This window comes from Aquila chrysaetos, chromosome 7 (genome assembly GCF_900496995.4).
Source record: "Aquila chrysaetos chrysaetos chromosome 7, bAquChr1.4, whole genome shotgun sequence".
NCBI lineage: Eukaryota > Metazoa > Chordata > Aves > Accipitriformes > Accipitridae > Aquila > Aquila chrysaetos.
Window position 1 is genome coordinate 9,487,600 of NC_044010.1, and position 14,313 is coordinate 9,501,912.

Consider the following 14,313-nt stretch of genomic DNA (forward strand, 5'->3'; position numbering starts at 1 on the left):
CAGCCATCCCGCAGTCCCAGAGCTTGTCAGATTCCTCAGTCCATAGATACATATATATCTATGTATGTATGTGTATGTATGTATAGTTGTATGTATATATGTGCACATTTTATCTCAAGTGTGTTTGTTTTCAAACACACTCACCCGTGAGCGTCTGAAAATCGGCCGCGGGTGAGGCTGGACTTTCTGCTCCCAGCAGCAGCAGCAGCAGCAGCAGCCGGCTCCGGGTGCCCAGCTCTCCTGCCACCGCTCCCAGGCTGCCGTGGCGGCTGCCCCTCCTAAAGGCATGCACTTTTGGAAACCGGCTGATAAAAACGCGCACACGCTGAGCTCCCATGCGAAGTAATTCCAGGGTATGATGAGCCTATTATATATATGAATAGACCTTTAAGGGATTTGTGAACGAAACCTTTTTTGATCTCCTATCTCTTCAGAACACTTCCTGCCGTTGCCTCTGTCTCTTCACTCAAATTCTGCTATTTTTTTTTATTCACCTGCCAGGTGCATGGCATATTTAAAAAAAAAAAATAAAAAAAAAATTGAGGACTGGTCTTCCAGAACAGATTACTGATGTGGAGAGGGAGGTAGAGGAAGGAGCTGTTGTGAAACGCACATGTATGCGTGTGAGGTAATGTTTTTATAGCAGGTCACGTTGTACCCAATTTTTCATGTATTGCTCCAGATGTTGGAGACAAGTGCAGATGTAAGACTCTGAGTGTTGTCGCAGAGAAAGTATGGTCAAGCCACACTCTGAAAACAGAAGGCAAATAAAAAAAAAAGAGATTCCCATAGGTATTACTTAGAAAGTGAGCCAGTACCAAACTTATGATTGCACAGACCACCACTTGCTTATTTTTCTTGCTTTTGGTGGGGTTTTTTTTGGTTTGTTTCTAATTCTTCCATGAAGGTGAGGTTAATAAGAGCTGTAATTCCTCCCTGGCCCAGCAATAAATTGATATTTTGATCTTGCATGTGATTCCAGGCAGAAATAGGAATCTACCCTAGGGGAGCTCACCAGGACTGGCACCTCTGAAATGACTTTGTCGGGCTCACTTCCCCATTTTTGCTCTGAATAAGATGGTACTGTGTCCTGCAACATGTACAAGCTGCAAAGCTGTGGGTGTCCCCTGTGTCTCAGCATAATTTGCAACCCATTTTTCAGTAGATCCGGGAAAAGATCATCACATTCCAGGAGGGTCCTCTTCTGATGAGCTGGAGGGAGGGGGACTGATCCTGGGTTGTGATGTTTTTAATGTAGAGCAAGAATTAGGATATGCACCAAAAATAGCCAATAATAAACAATTGCTATTCTCTCCCCTCGATATTTTGTTATAAATAAGCTGTTGTATAAAATACCCTTTGTACAGTAGAGCGGGTAAACTTGATAGTACTGAGGAGAAACTGCAAGAAGCTTTATAAAAGCACTTCTGGTCTGGCATTATACAGAGCAAGAGGGCTGTGAGCATGGGAACTAATGAAGCCTGGCTCCCTATGGGCATGCCTCTCACGGCTGACAGACTTTTTAATTGAATTTTATCCTAAAGCAGCAGTATGAGGTCACCCCTTTCGGACACCGGAGAGTCTGCTCAGGAGAACACGGTGAGGAGAGATGTTCAGATGGAGAGTTGTCCATTTGGGAGCAAAACTGGGGCCGTACAGTGGGTTTTCTGGTGCCCAGTAAGGCACAAACTGTGACTGAAGGTGTTTGCAGAGTTGGGGCATCTGCAGCAGTTCTCTCTGTGGACTCCCCACCACAGCCTGCCCCTCGGGGGACACGAGTTGTGGCTCTCTCTTATTTCCACAACATTCTAAGGAAGAGAGTATCTCTGAGACTTTGACCCGTCATGAGGTTGGTAGGCATCAACCTCTGGGATCAAAAACCTTCATAATGGGACACTAGATTCATATGCTAAAAGCTGGCTAAAAGCAAGGGGAGTTTTATGGGTTTGTAGCTGCTTTGTGCTGTTTGTGCATCCTGTGATTCTCCCTCCCTCCCTCCTTCTCTCTCTCCCTCCCTCCCTCCTCTGGGGCTTGTTGCCAGAAGAAAGTGGTAGTAACAAAAGCCTCAAAGCTCTGCAGTCAAGTATTTAGCACTGGCAATCATGAAGATGGTAACTTTTAAAATTATAGGTACTGTCGTCTGCCATCACATGCTTCAATTACTCCTGGCTGGTGCATGCAACCTGTGGTAGTGTGGGGGATGCTCAGGAGGCCACCGGGCTGTGATCAGACAGAAGATGTGGGATTGTACGCCGGGCACCGGCGAGCCCGGGACCCGAAAGGCAACGTGTGCCACACTTGCCATGTTGGAAAGCTGTGAGCAGGAGAAACTGCTGCCAAGCGTGCTGGGCTTGAGCCACTCAAGAAGGCAGTACAGTCCCATTTGGTCTCTGCAAAATTACATGTTTTGGAAACCTTTTCTGGCCATTTGGGTCTCTGCTCTTGCCCTGGCTGTTAGAGAGAAATAGTGTCACCGAGGGTGGCTGCAGCGTGCCTCAGCCACAGGAGGGAGATTTAAGGTGGGGATCAGGGACCTTAACTCAAGACTTCCTTGCTCCTGTCAGCTTGCAACACTGCCTTTAAGTTATTTTTATATCATTCTTACGTACTTTATTATTCGCAGTAGTGTTCAGTTTAATGTAGGGTGACCAGATGCCCTAGCATGACTCAAACAGTCTTTATCCTTAATTAAACGTCCTCTATGCGTCCGTTTTTTCTTGCTGGTTTCTGAAGTCCCAGGAATTCAATAGAGTTTTCACTTTCCTGTTATTAGCAAACATTGTTTCATATCTGGCTTTACAGTTTTATTATACAGTCAGCTGTAGATCTTAAAATTGCATTATAAGGCTCCCTTGAATACTCTGGCTTTCAATATATGCTCCCTTCTGTAGCACTGTGTTTCTAAAGCTTGTGCTATTACACAGTGATAATGCACAATTTTATATTTTACAATCATCAACTGTAAAAATAAGACAGTAAAAGTTTGTAATTTACAAGGCTGTAAATGACATCTGCAGATCTTATGGGTTTAAAGACGTATTGGTACAGTTTCACATATATATCAATCTGAGACGGAATCTATTAGGTTCTGCGTATATACAGCATATTGCTTCCATTTACACTCGACGCTGTCATGTCTTTGAGGGAGAACATAAAAAAGAAAGAGGGGAAAAATAGGAGTATGGACTCTGTTAACTACAGCAGATGTTTTCTAAATATGCCAAGTCATAGGGGCTCAATAGACATGAAATGGCAGCAGAAACAGACCGAAATCTTGCAGGTACCTATGGATGTGCTTTAAGTTTACACATCTGAACAGCTGTGTTGATTTTAATGGAAGTGTTCATGGATGTCATGCTAAGGATGTGCATGAGAGTTTTCAGGACTGGATGATAAAGAATAGTTTACCTTAGGGCCAGAAATTAATGGCATATATATGTGGGCAACCATGAGCCAGTCTGTGAATTACCTGCAAGATCATTTGGGCAGTCTTGCAAAATCAAGTGTGTGATTGGAAGAGCAGGCTACCCTCAAAAACTCCATTTTAACCAGCCAGAGAGGGGTAGGAAGCGGGCAGAAAGAAAAACACGGCAGAGCCTGTGGCTGCCAACGCACGTAGTTGATCCATCCTCTAGACTCAGTTGTGCCACTGGAGAAGGTTATTACTCCCATGCAGTTAGGTGGGATCGCTTCTTTACACGGTTCGTACGGAGCCAGCTGGTGTAGCCACAGTGAACAGGTAGGACCTGAGCTGTCTGGCCGGTGGGGTGAGCTGCTTTCCCCAGCGGGGTCTGCTGAGGCTGGCCTTGGGCGAGAGTGGTGGCCCGAAACCGGTGATGAGTGAGGGGACGGTGCTGCCAGAGGATGAGGGGTGCTCCTGCTTACCCTGGGGCTGCACCCACCATAAAAATAGGTGAGAAAGCGCAGCATTTGCTCAGGCAGCGATGTTTTGAGAAATGTAATCTCAAGGCAGCTACTCGGCAATCGCTTGCAGGGGACGACATCATCTTCGTCTCACAGAAATGGACTTTCTGAAAAGGAGGAAGGGAACTGTTGGGTGCTGTAGCTGCCACAGTGCCTAGCCGCTGAACCCTGAGCACTAAAGCAGCCTTTCAAGGATAATAGTGTATTTAAGTGTAACTGTGAGCTTCCGTGCTCAAGAAAATTAATTTTGAGAAGATGAATATTTTTAATATTTCTTTAATCGTGGAAGCAAGAACGAAGAAGAAAGCTGTTACGAGAGACACACCTGACTGTTGCAGGTGGAAAAGATCGACCATATCACTTGTTCAGATCAAAATTACTAAAGGTAGATTGTAACTTGAAAGCAAAAAAAAAAAACCCCAACAAAACCCCCTCCTCTTGTTTTAAATCAGAGGTGAAGATGCTTTCAGAAAGGTGAATCTTGGTATACAACAGCAAAACACTGCTGTATTGGTGGGAGTGTGTTTGGAGAAAGAACAGGGAAGTCTTGGGGTGTAAAATCAATGAAGAATTGTGATTTCACTCAAATTGTTTTGCACTCAGTCCTAAGTGCACATTTCCAGTCTGAAAAAAGGTCTGATATCTGATCAGCAAAGGTTGGAGAGTATTATTGATTTTCAAACATTCTTGGAAGAAATACCTTTTTCCAAATACTTATGGTATTTCAAATAAAAAATATTCTGGATAGAGCAAGTGTGTACTCATTTGATTAAAAAGGCATCAATTTTTCATTATTGCAGTTTTAGAAATCACCATATTTCCACTTGTCAGTATCTCTGTATACCAGGACAGTGTAATTGATTGGACACGTGTTCATCTAAGCCAGAGTAGTTCATTTCAAACCTATTTATTGACCTGCAAAGCAACTGCATTGTAACATATTTTTTTTCTCTCCTGCACTCTCCCAGGCTGTGGGACATAGTGCTGTTCAAACAATAGACCCATTCATTTAACTGAGTAGGTGCTTGCAACTAAATGTATGGCATCATTATCATTAGCTTCAGTTCCATCAACAGGGTGTCATTATCGCATTTAACTTAATTAGTATGGAAGCGCTCTTAAAAGAATGCTTCATAGAGAGGGATGTTGTAAATGTATTCTTGACTTCTAATAAATAAACCAATAGGCTAATGCACAGTGAAGAATTTATAAAATAGCTGCTGGAGTGGAAGGCAGGCGAAGTAACACGTGCATTCATGCTTAGGGCGAGGAGCTAGCAGGAGGGTGGCAGAGACAAGCTCACCTAGCAGCTGCTTATCATGAATGTATTATGGCATGACATTATCTTTTCAGGTGTGCTCTGGAGGAGACGTGTAGCTGCAGGAGGATGGGCGGGCCAGGTGGTCGTGTGCGCAGCTGTGAAATTCGGGCACCTTTGCTCGTGAGCGCGCTTGTCCTGTTGCGCTCCTCAGTGTGGGAAAGCAGTAGCCATTTCTGAATTGCTGCAGTGCATGCAAAGGAGTTACTTGCACTGTTTACTCTTACTGGGTTTTTGTAATCTAAACAACACATCTACAGCTATGGAAAACATAAAAGGATCTATTTCAGTATATTGGCCTCCCTGGTCGATCAATATACCCTCCTCCCTCCCCCGCTCCGCTCCTGAGATCATGTCTCAGAGCTCCGTGAGGAGTTACTGCTGTGCGGCACGCACATCTGCTTGTGACATACTTTGGATGGGGTTTTTTCCATTGCAAGTATACACAGATGAGCTGTCTAATGAGCAATTAAAAAGATAGCCGAAGACTAGAAGTTAATTGTTTCGCTTACCCAGCCGAACAGACGTGCATCCCCTTTCACCCAATATCCTCCTTTCTTACTCAGAGACAATAAGAGAGCTTTTGAATTTTTCCTTGCTTTTTTCAAAATGCCGCATTTGAATGCCAGCCTCATCCACTCCGAGTTAGGCACAGGCACGCATAATACTCAAAACAAATGGAGCAGCTCCCTTTTTTAGCTTGCTTGTCAAAGGAGAGGAAGGTAGTATGGTCATGCTCTGGGTGAGTAAGAATTTGAGTGGCTGCTTGGCCTTTCCTCCATAATTATTGACCAGGTTTCACAGAGATGTTGGGGTATTTAACTTACTGCAACTTGCAAGGCAATGAGTAGATGGAAAGGCTCGGTCTGAGCTCAACACTAATTGGGCTCCAGGGAGTGAATGGACCAGGGGAGAAAGATTACAAGTGTCACAAATATGGGAAAAGCTTCAGCTGGAGTATGTATGAGAATGGGTCTGTAGGAACCCTGGCTTTGTTAATTCGGCAGCTCAGCTAACTAAACTGCCTTCTGTTGTTTGTGTGCTCGCAGTTTACCCAAGTACTGGTTTTCCAGCTTTTCCTTATAATAGTCTGGTCCAGAATTGTCTTTTTTTCCCTCTTTTTTCTTTTCTTTTGGTCAGAGATGAGCTATTCTTTCTTCATCATGAAAAGCCTAAAGAAAACTAATAAGAGAGCCAAATACATGAGCTGACATCTCTGACAATGAAAGGTAATGAGATGAAAAATTTCTCTGCAGGCTGCCTCAGCTATGGGGCCCCCTCAAATTTGCTCTTCCCTCATTTTGTTGAATATCAGTAGCCAAACACCTTCTAAAGGGGCCTTGAAATGACTTCAAAAGAATAAAAAGATTGCAATCTACCTTTCTTCCAACAGAGACAGTTTTGTCATACGTGTTTGATCATGGGGCTCAAGTTAAGTCTAGCAGGACCATTGTGGACAGCTGCTGCTGCTGGCTCCTCGTGGTGGGATCCGGCCCTTAGTGCTCGCTTGGGGTACACACCTGGGCATCTGCATCAGCGGTGTGCCCAGACCAGCTACACATGCACCTTGAGAGGGGGCAGTGACTCCAGGAATGATAACTCAGTCTACTAGCTAGGGTATGTTGAAGGTTTTCTGAAGGAGGTGAGCTCAAAGAAAACTGAAGCTGAAGGAAAAGTAATTAAAATGAATCTGGATCCATTAAAGATTATCATTATTATTAGTGCATTTCACCTCTTCCAGATGGTGGAAGATAGCTTGTCAGCTTTCACGACAGCGGGAGGTCCAGGATTCACTGGATTTAACAGCAAAGCTATAAGCAAGCACTGGACACAGTTCATGTCTGATTGACTGTAATGGACAATGTGTCAGAATACTTCTGCTTGAGATTGCAAGAAGCTGGGAGAAAAATTGGGGACATTAGGTCAAACTATTGCTAGAATAAAAGTCCAACAAGAAGTAGAAGCAACATCAGAAACGCTTGAAACTAATCGTCTTAAACTTTTAGGACAGGTGGGCAAATGCATCAGAAGGTACTGAAGTTTTTGTTTATCATATTGATCAGGAGTAACAAGAGGGAACATTTTTACTTTGTCATACTCGTAGCTGGCTAAACTCACAGTGCCTAAGACAATCCTTTTTTACTGTGAAGTTGTATTTTACAGATCACGTGTTCATGGAGCGCAAACTGTCAAAGTAGCTATTGAACAAAAGAACAGCTCCTTGGGTAAACCGGACTTGAACCCTTGGCATAGATAAAATAGGTGCAGCTGAAGTATTTGAGATAGAAAGCCCCTGATGAGGCACAAGGGGACTATGGAAGAATGACAAGTATCTGGGGAACTTCAACAGTTTCTGAAAGAGTTTGTGGCTAAGCTACCTTCACCGCAGGTAAATGGCAATGCTTCTGTGAGATCAGTATGGATTTACTTTATTGAGGTTGATCCCGAATCGTTAATCTTAAATTATTTGCCCAAAGCTCTTACGTCCACTGAAATCAGGGGAAGACAGGTTAAACCAACTTGAAAAAGAAGGCGCATGCTGTTTCTGATGTGAAAATTAATGAAATTATTTTGGACACAACATGAGCCAGTCTCAGTGTTTGTTTCTTCTGATTAAATTTAGTGCCTTAGGAATCATGGATGCACATGCAGTCAGAATGCCAGGGGAATAAATAGCAAGTGAATGTTTTTAAGCTTGTATCCAAATGCACTACTGGAACTTGATCTGGAGTAGGCATTTTGTCCATTGTACAGCACTACACTGCAAGCCATGGAGTTTACAGGTGTTAAATTAGCCATGGTAGGACACCTCCTTGTTTCTTAATTTCAAAGGAAGCACATTGAATGTGGTGAGGAGAAACAGTCTGTTTCAAAACTGTGTAAAAGAGGGCCGCAGAGTTCAAAGAAATTATCTTCCCCTGTTCCTGTTGAGATCTGCAGGCGTGCTGAATTCCTGGCAGATCTCAGTTAATCTGCTGCTTGCTTTTGCTGCTCTGAGAACGAGAACCAAGCCTGTGTGTTAGCTCTCAGTCGCTCCTGCAAGCAGACCACTAACTGGATAGCAACTCTGTGTGCATGTGCGTACAGTATAAACTGAGATTAGACAGGAACGGTGGATCTTGTCAGGAGGTCCTTGATCCAGCGGTGCTTCCTTATGGAAAGTGACAGTTTCTTGTCTTTATGTATAATTGTCTGTTGATACAAATGTGAACCTTGTAAAGGAGCATCAGCATTTTTGAACTCTGCTGCCGTTGTATCTATGACACACTGTGAGGCACCTCCCTATGCTTAGAACAGTAAATAACTGCAGAGAGTTGCAATTTGGTAAGTGTTTAATGCTGATATTTCTCTTTATTTCTGCAACAGCTAAGGGCTCCTCTGGCTCTTCTTACTATTCAAAAAAATATGTCTTGCTAGGTCAGGTGGATTAAGCTGGCATGCATCTGGACCAGAATGCATTAAAGCAATTTTTCTCTTCTTGTTACCTGGACTCATTCATTCACAGCTTGGTACTGGGAGTGTTGTGCTGAATACGCTTTATTGGGGTCATCTTCCCCTCAGCCCTCTGAGGTAGGAAGGGAAGAGTTTTAAATTTACAATTCAGCATTGGATTTACCATTTCACAAAGTCAGAAATAAAATTCAAGGGAGACTAAATGGCTAACCTAGAGCCACACACAAAGACAAAGAAAAGAAACAAATAAATCCCTTTCTTTGGGGAAAGAATTAACAGCAATTTTTCCTTTCCGCCATGCAGAGCTCCGTGCATCCTACCTCTCTCCTTTTCATCAGCAAAGGAGAAAACGTCTTTTTACTCCACAGCTGAATAGAAAGTGTTACTCAAATGTGTTTACACTGAAGTGGGCAATTGCTGCACCAGTTAGTTTTATAGGAACAGCAAGTGCTGAATTGACCAAAATTATGCAAACTGTATGTGATATCCACAGCTTTATTGCCAGTGAACTAACTAACAAAACATCTAAGTTAAATCCACAGTATGTCCATTTTACAAATGCACAAAAGTCAAACCATTTAATAATAAATCAGGGCCTCGCACATGTTGGGGGGGTGGGTCTTAAACTATAATCAATTTCAATAACTAATTCAATCAAGGAAATGTACATGCCCTAAGGGAAAATGTATTAGCAAATTAATTCATTGTGTTGAAGTAATCTTCTTTATGAAAAGAAAAATGAAAATGAGCACAATGTTATTCCTTATGCATGTGGTATCTCTCCTGTATTTATATTTGGGTTTGTAGAACGCATGCAGATTACGGAGACAAAGATACATGGCAGCAGTGTGCAAAGTGGCTGATTTATCTAGCACTGCTGAGAGGCTCATCCTCCTAGGCAAAAATGTATGGTAGGCTTCTCATTATGCCTTGTGACCTGAAGAACCTGCTCAACAGCTAAAAGTTTTGTGAGGGAAAACTCCAAACTGAGCTCTTACAGTCAAGGCCCCTATGGGCAACTTCCAGGTTCTCAAGTCTGATGACTGTCTGTGGTGTGAAGGAGAGCTCACATGCAACTGTTTGAGGGCTTTATAGAGCAGTGTCTACATCCTGAGGTGAATAGAGAGCTAATGAAGATTTTGGAGGACTAATGTAGTGTGCTCTACACAGCTCCTGCCTCCCAGGAGGGAAGCGTGTGCTGCACCTGCCTGAGCCTCAGAGCTGTCTGTAAGCGTTGCTGCACATGAGCTGTACTACAGCACTACTCCTGATGGCATTGCGTGAATAACTACCTACCAGCATGTAAAGCTCTGCTAAATGTAACAAGGTTACCTCTGGCCAGCCATCCTAATGCCGTACTGAAGAAACGAGGTGATATGAGTAGGCAAGCATACTGATGGAAGCCCTTCTAGTCGAGTCAGTACATAGTCAGCTGAAAATGTAATAAAAAGATGGTCTTGGTACAAGGTTTCTTTTCTGCAGTTTCCCTTTGTTCCTCTTGTAGAAACCTTAGAGAGGCATTAGCTGTTTCTATACAGTGAAGAGAGATCTTGCTTTAGCTAAAAGACCTTTGCAGTTAGTTTGTGTTTGTTTTTTGAGGGAGAAAAAACCATTCCCTGCTGGGAACAAATAACACTGGCTACCGCAGGAACATGTGGACGCTTCTTATGACTCTGTTATTAACTTTTATGAAGTGACAAAGAGGTGACTTCACTGAATTGCTTTATAAGTGTAATAAAGCCTCGCCCATCAAGACTTAAGATTAGCTGGTCAGCTCTGTTAGAGAATAATATGCAGTCAATTTTAGGAGCAAATGCGTTTTAAGCATACAAGAGAAACAATCACTTGAACTATGGAACTACTGGAGATGAATTTTCTTGTCTATAGATACAGAGTTCCTTGGAGCAAGGACCTGACCCACTTTAGGTCAAGAATTAAATTTTTAGACCTGGCTATGAAATGCAGCAGGGTACTGTCCCATGAAAAATTGTTGTAGTCCATGTTTTTGCACAGGTATCCAGGTGTGTGGAAAATACATAATACAGTAGAATATACAGAACATTTGTGAAAGCCTTAATCCAAAGGTGAAATATGCATGTCTTTCAGTTTGTCCTTGAGTTGTCTTCTGTGCAAAATTGTTTGCCATTGAATTATTCAAAGACAATGAACAAGGAGTGTTCCTTGTCTGACTTGAGCTCCAATTTGTAACCTTACTGGAAAGCAGGTTGAGCAGGTTATGGTACTGAATGTGTCCCAGTTGCTACCATGCTCTAAATGAGAAGGTAGTATCACTTAATAGCAGGGGAAAGAAACAACATCTTTTGACATATTGCAGTGGGGTCAGTTGGTAGATGTTTATGGTATTGGTTGATAGCTATGGAGGTCTGGTGTATTTGCTAGTATCTTGCCGTGTATCTGCAAAAGTGCCGATTAACCTTACTGTGTTAAGCAAGACTTAGAAATGTCCATAGTGCAGCTGGCTGAGAACAACTTGTTAATGCTACCGAGCTACAAGACAGCTGGTGAGGAAGAGCTGGTGGTGGAGATGGAGGAGCTTCTGCAATAACTCACCACCAGAACTCGCCAAGCTGGGAGAGAAAACTGGCTGAACATCATGCTTGTCGTCATTGGACTGAAGGAAAACAACACGCCGCAGCTTTACCCAGCACAGGCTGGGGCAGCGCTGGCTCCCAGGGAACGCAAATCCTGCGCTGTGAGGCAGGCTGAGGTTTTTCTGGTGTGGTCAACGCGATTGCAGGCGTACTGGTGTAGGGTGGGATTTGGTGCCACCTCCGTGGAGTCACCACCCAGCGAGTGGAAGGTGCGGCGCTGGGAGAGCGCAGGGAGCGCGTGGAGCCAGCAGTGGGCCCTGGCTGGTGCTGCAGGTGAGGCTGGGGGCTGCACCTCTTGGCTCAGCTCTGCCGGACTCTCCAGTGGCTGGCGGGGAAGCCGAGGCACCCACCCAGCTGTCCCTGCCACAGGCTTTCTTAGTCCTGGTGCTGCTGTCCCTCATCACGGTGGACCAAAGGCTTGGGCCATGGCTTGGGGCTTCGTGTTTTCCCTCCTCCGTTTCACTTCCTCCTGTCAGCTGATCTACCTCCTAAACCCAGGCAGACTTGGGCCATCCCTCTGCCTCTTCTTGGGCAACTTATTCCCCAGAAGAGAGGAGATACCTGAAACACCGGAGTCTGTTTCAGCTGCACTTTAACATGTCTCTTACCCGGGCAGGGGAGAGGTGATGGCGTCTCTCAGTGCAGTGGCCCTTGGTTCCTGGCTCCTTAGGGCCTTCGCTTGACATGGGCTGTCTTGTTAGTGACATGCTTCTCTCTCCTTTGTGGCCACAGCAAAAGAGGAGAGGATGGCAATTCGGTGCTGATGGTTGTCATGGCTCTTGCAATGTCCTTGACACCATGCAAGAGAAGATGGTGACCTGACTGTCCTTGGTAGCCTGAGATACAGGCGATCTCTGCCCCTTTTGGAGCTAGCAGCAGCCTGGCATGGTGTTGATCAAGATCTTCTGTTAATTTGATGGTGGGCCTCCTTTTTGATTCTGTCCTGTCAAGGATATTTGCTGGAGGATGTGGTCGGACAAAGCGCTTGTTTTTCCTCTGAAGGATGTCTCTCATCTCACCACAGGTTTCACTCCCCTTCCCAGCAGCTAGTGGGATTTCTTGTAGGAAGCAACAAGGGAATATGGCAAGCAAGCTTGTAGCCCACAAAGGATCCTGCACTGAGCAGGAACACAACCTAACAGCAGGGTGCTGTTGTACTTGACACAATGACACTCTGTACCTGAAAATATTCACCAGATGACTGGTCTAGCAGAGAGCATATTAACCCCAACAGGTCACTGTGCTCTCTCTGACTTAAGTATTACACTCACCTGCTTTGCAAATAACTCTATTCCCTAGCACCCTGAGGAAAGTTAAGGCAACGTGCAAAAAGCGGAGAGCAGTCAAAGCACCCATTCTTTACTGTAAAGTGGGCAAAAATATCCTCTCTAATGCTGCCTCCACTCTTATGAACTTGACAGTAACTTTTCTGTTCTGTACAACTTCGTCCTATTTCCATCAGGATATCAGCCCTCACCCCCTGCCATCTGTGTGCTTTCTTTTGTGTGTGGGCACAAAGCAATGTGGCTCCTTTTGTTTTTGTATCAACAGCACTCTCGCTGTAAACCGAAGCAGTGAACTAACAGGATTTAATTGACTAGTGCTGGATTTTCACAGCAGACCTCCTGGGGCACACCAGCTCTGCTCCCGACGGCAGCCTTTCGTGCCATTGATATTAAGTGTAAGACGGTGGCACAGCATGCAGGATATTGGAACAGCATTGACAGAGTTAATTTACACTCTGGTTGGTCTTGATCTCTTGCAAGTGAAGGGTAAAATCATCATGAGGCCATGGATGCCTATGTAGGCGGAGGGGGGGTGGGATTCATACTATTTGAGCCAGCAGTATCTCAGGAGACTTTCAAATAAACATATGGGCTTCAGGTTCCAATTAGGAAGTTCTAGGCTGATGAAATCACTAGATACATTAAATTTCAGTAAGAAAGGTAAAACTTTCCTCTTGTGCGTGCTTATACAAATGTAGAGTATCTCCTATGGCTGGGAAGGTTTTACCCTTGTGTTACAGTTCAGACTGAAAACTGATATGAGCACCTCTACTTTAGGGAAGAAATGAAAGAGTGAGGCAAAACTGCCGCTTTGGAGTATTGGGAGGGGTGCAAAGTGACAGAATCGACGTCTAGATATTTCCAGACTGATTTTTTCTGACTTTGTTACTGGATACTGTGGGACCTGGGACTTGTCTGTGCCAGGTTTTATGTGCCGTATGACCAGCCTGTAGCATTTTGGCAGTGGTTTAGCTGGCCCTGCTCTAGCAGTGCTTTGAGGGGTTTTTGTGCATCTGTGCTTGCTCCAGGTGGCCTGAAGTCTCCACCGTGATCTCCATCCCACCTTCTCTGCCCTGTTCTTTGTCAGGGTGCGGTCGAGAAGCCCTGTGAGTTTCCTGCTGGTTAATATGTGCCGCTTCACATCTCTGTCCAGAGCCTTGACCTGCGATGTAGCTTTTCCCCATGTTTGGAGCAGGTTGTATCTGCATCCCCTGGCAGTGCCGAGAGCGCAGCAGGCTAGACCACCTGCAGCACAGACCTCCCGGTGCATTCTGAGAGAAAGGCAAGAGGGAAGTGAAGCAGGGAAAAGAGGATGAATGAATAGTCACCCTGAAACAAATGTGATATGATGGGCAGATTAACTTACATAAAGGGCCTGACTAAGGTAATAGAAGCAGGAGCCAAGCAAGATGTTTTTAATGTGGTGCACAAACCCATTTATCAGAGTAAAATGTTGTTTGTGTAACATTCTGTGCCCTACACAGTATGCAAGGTCTATAAATCTATCTGATCTATATGGAAAATTTGTGGGTCAGGATAAGCAGAGAATGCAGCATCAAATAAAAGAAAGCAACTGCCAGTAAAATCAGTGGTTAAGAGGTATTGAAACAAACACGCAAAGACTACTGGAAATGACAGCTTTGAAATGCTTGCACAGTGGGCCTCTTTTTGAGGCACCCAGTTATGAAATATAACGTTTCCTTATCAAAGCCTTATAGCT